The sequence below is a fragment of the Gavialis gangeticus genome, unplaced genomic scaffold (genome assembly GCF_001723915.1).
Source record: "Gavialis gangeticus isolate Ggan-Ray unplaced genomic scaffold, GavGan_comp1, whole genome shotgun sequence".
NCBI classification, from domain to species: Eukaryota; Metazoa; Chordata; order Crocodylia; family Gavialidae; genus Gavialis; species Gavialis gangeticus.
Window position 1 is genome coordinate 55,883,535 of NW_017728994.1, and position 4,001 is coordinate 55,887,535.

Sequence of the window (4,001 nt, forward strand, 5' to 3'; positions counted from 1 at the left end):
ACCTTCTCTATCACGCCTGTACAGCCTATAGCCCCTAATCTCGTTGGCACCTGCCACAGCATATGGTCAAAATTATGCAAATACTTATTAAGTGTTAATTCTTTCCATCATGAATCAGCATTATTTCCAGTGAGACTATTCACAGTAGTCAGAACGGACGTGTTCATCAGTCCTATTAGCAAGAACTTCCCATCAAGAGGGCTTCTAGCTTAAACTGAAGTTTGGACCCAAACCAAACCATGTAGGAGTTACTTAGAAATGTTAGTAGGATGGGCAGGTTATTCTTATAATTTGTTTTGCAGTGGCTTTTCAGAGAATAAGTTATTTCTAGCCTGGCCCAGGTGTAAAAGGGTCAAAACACCTTGCGTGAAATCTATGTCCTACGGAAGTCAGTGGGAGTTTGTCCACTGAGTAAAATGGGGCAGCACAAGAAAGCAGGCTGTCCCTGTTCTTTTCACATGCGCCGGAAATGGGAAATGCCAGAAACCATTCAAGAAAGCCCGTTCTGATTTGAATTGTGACTTAAGATAAAAGTCTCTAGAGGCTGAAGAGCTCGAATAAACTTTGGATATGCCTATGGTTATCTTGGTGGGGATTTGTGATACGTTTTAGCTGTGCCTATCACTCATCTTGGCATCTCCAGCCCAGGAAAACTGCAGTTCAGGTGAATCAGACGACATACCAGTGCATCATACTCCCACTGGGAACATTTGCCATGGCTCAATCCAGGTAAAGTGCAGAAAACAGCGACTGCCAGAGTCAGGACAGCTCTTCTCTCCATAATAGGGTTCACATAAGCTAATGAACAAGAGGATATTGATCAGAAATCCGTTATTTGATTGATGGGTCTCGGCAATGCAAAACCCAGCAGATGAAAGCTTGAACAGTTTAAAAGATCACCCAAACCTCAAAGCTGATTTGAAGCTTTAAAAGTCAATCTCTGCCTATCAATTATGGGGAGGCTTTTTTGTACTACACAGAGAAAAGTTATTCTTTGAAAATTTGCATGGAGGATGTCTAATTTAATTTCATGTAATAGTCACATTTCAGTGACAAATGTCAGATCATTGCTTTTTTTAAAACATGTTCAGGTTTTCCAGCACTTACAAAGAACGAACACTGATTCAGTAATATGTTTAAATCAACCGGTGTATCAGACTTTGTGCGTTAATTATGTGCTCAGATAGAAAAAATTGTTGCTTTTGCTTTACTAAACCTATGGCTTGTTATGAATAATTTAAAAAGTGGAATGGGAACACTTCTCAAAGCAGAGATGCAGAAGCCAAATAGTTATTTAGTGTTGAGGCAACGAGAAAGAGGAAGACAAGTTTTAGTTTGATGCACGATGTCATTCCTTCAAGTGGGTTTTTCTTTTATTTTTCTCCCTCCGCACCAGTGGTGAGCAAAGCATTGGGTAGATGAGCAGCAGAAAAATACAGATCTAGAGGACATGACCTTGGCTTCATGACCGAGGGAGAAGAACTTGTGGGGCGGCTGCGGGACCGAGAGATCAGTGATCCAGATTCGGTTTCCAGCTCTGCTGCAAGTCTTCTTTTGTGAACTTGAGCAGGTTTTTTCAAACTTTTCCAGGTGCTCAACGTTCAGACAGGGCCAGGTTTTCACAGGGTTTATCGAGTCTTTATAAACTCTGTGTAGATGCACCCTAAGTGTAAAGCAGGATCCCTTTGCTCTACCTCGACGGGATCCTGGTGGTTCATGGAAAGGTTTCAGGGTACCCAGTGGCTTCACTGTGCAAAGAGGGGCTGGGTCTTTCTGAAAATCCTGGCTTCATTGGGAGGCGCCTTGTGTGGAAACTGGTGGTGACACTCAAGTGTCTCAGAGGGAGGAGGGGAAAGGAGGACTTCAGGGATGTTTATGAGGGGCTCAGGTGGCCAGTCCCCAAGGTACAAACCAAACTCTCTGTCCTCATTTCACCCCTTAAAAGTTGAAAGGGCTTTGTATTTAGGGTATATTTATGGAGAGTGTATACTGGGTCCAGTCCCTATGACTGCCTATATGACTGACATGCTCCAGGGTGGGGGGAGGAGCTTTCAATTGGAGTGTTTCCTGGATAGCTGCTCTAATTAAAACAGTTCCCCGTCATGTGTATTACGTCTCCGTGCATTTGAAAAGGGATGCTTTAGCTAAACCTCATTGGACAAGCTTTAGATGAAGTGCCCCAGAGGCCATTTTCAAATGCTCAGGGGCTTAATACACATGACGGCGAGGCGAGGCGATGTTGAAGCGTTCCAATTAGAAGACGGAGCTGACGATGAATTGAGTCTGCTCCGACACACTGTAATTAGAAAGTGAATGAGCACACCTATAGGCCCCCTGATGCGTTAATAAACAATCATTTGTTAATATTTATACAGAAATAAATTAGATGATGATGTCATCTTTTACGAGCACGTTTTAAAAAATGCAATCGTTGATGTTGAAACACTTGACCTCTTTCAGCCTAGTTATAGTTACTAGGTCCACAAGTCTACAGGATGCTTGCAAGGCCTCTCTGGTGCTGTGCATGTTTGTAACCTCCCACAACCCTCTGCTAATCACTCGATTAACCCTTCACAGGCTTTCCGTAAATGCACCCTTCCAACAAAGCACGCAGTAGACCCTGGCCATGCCAGTCCTAAGGGCAGTCATTGGGAGGTGCTCAGGAGCAGAGGCCCCCCTGCCGCAGAAAGGCACTTAATAAAGGGGCGGGGGAGAATCTACCTCCAGCCAAAGCTTTCCTCGTGCACAATGTCAGCGCGCAGGCTGAGCCCCAGGCAAGCGTTCGTTTTGTTTTCCCTTTGCAACTCGATCGTGTTCAACTTTATTAGTGCGCTGAAGACAATGGCCTTATCTTCCAGCGAGATCTTTGTATTCCTCAGCCCGGCACACGCTCTGTCAGTACTTTCATATTGTGAGACTCAGCTCCAGGAAATAATGAGCCAGAAAAAGAAATCTTGTCTTGACATAACAATAAATGAGGTGAAACTTTTTTTTGGGGGGGGCGAGAAACTGGGATTGGTGCATAGGAAAAAAGAAGGGAAAAGAGATGGTTCTATTTTAATATGAAATATAAAACATCCATTGTACAAGAGTGGAGGGTTTTTTTCTTCCTTTTTTTCCCAGCAGCAAAGAAGGAATAAAGATAAAGGCTACAAGTGAATGAATGAGGAGAGAAAACTAAGATAATGCTGTCGATAATCAGTTCAAGGCAGAGCATTATCTGTAAGGCCATTGGCCCGGCCCTAGGGGGAAGCTTTGTAACTCTTCTCTATATGCATTTTAGCTCTGCTCATTACCATAACTTCTCTTTGAAACCCATCTCAGTGTCTTTCACTGGCTGGAGTGACACCTGCCAGAGAGGACAGGCTGCCCAAATAAATCAGTGCTAGGGATGCTGATGCCGGTCAAATCCTTGGTCCCATCACTGTGTGACTGCTCTCAAGGCAGTTACCTGGAGAACATGGCTACTAGCAACAGCATAATGTTCATTCTTATGCTGGAAGCTCACTGCTGAGATCAAAGCCTGGAAAACTCTTTAAATCAAGGGCTGAATTTTTTTTATTTTTTTTTTGCATGTTTGTATAGTACCCCAGCACAATGGACGCCTGTCTACGGGGTTTCTAAAAATTACAAGCAACAGTGATGATAATAGTGAAGCAAGGAGAGTCTTAGATTTGCACCCATTGTTCCCTCAAGAAGCAGCCCCTTCTTTCTCACTGCCATATCCGTTTGGAATAACGTCATTTTGATTTCCACTAGTGTTTAAACAGAGATTGAGGCTGTGTTATCTGAGATTTTTGCTCTCATAGTAAGAGAGAGTCCCTGCTTTGATGGAGCCAAGAAAAGGGAGCCTGTAAGGAAGTGCCAAACGTTTGGCGATTTCGTGGTGCGGACACTTGCTCAATATCACACACCGGCAATGATCTGAGGTGGTTTCCGGTTCTAGCAGGTCAGGAAACCCGCAGGACTGACCGATGCTGGATGATCCTGATTCCCTCCAG

General features: G+C 43.9%; 1 protein-coding gene across 1 annotated transcript in view; it reads left to right on the top strand.

Annotated features, from left to right (window-relative positions):
• The window catches only part of HABP2 (hyaluronan binding protein 2), a 40,400-nt gene that overhangs the window by 19,147 nt on the left and 17,252 nt on the right, over window positions 1-4,001 (top strand). The gene's annotated exons all lie outside the window — the stretch shown is intronic.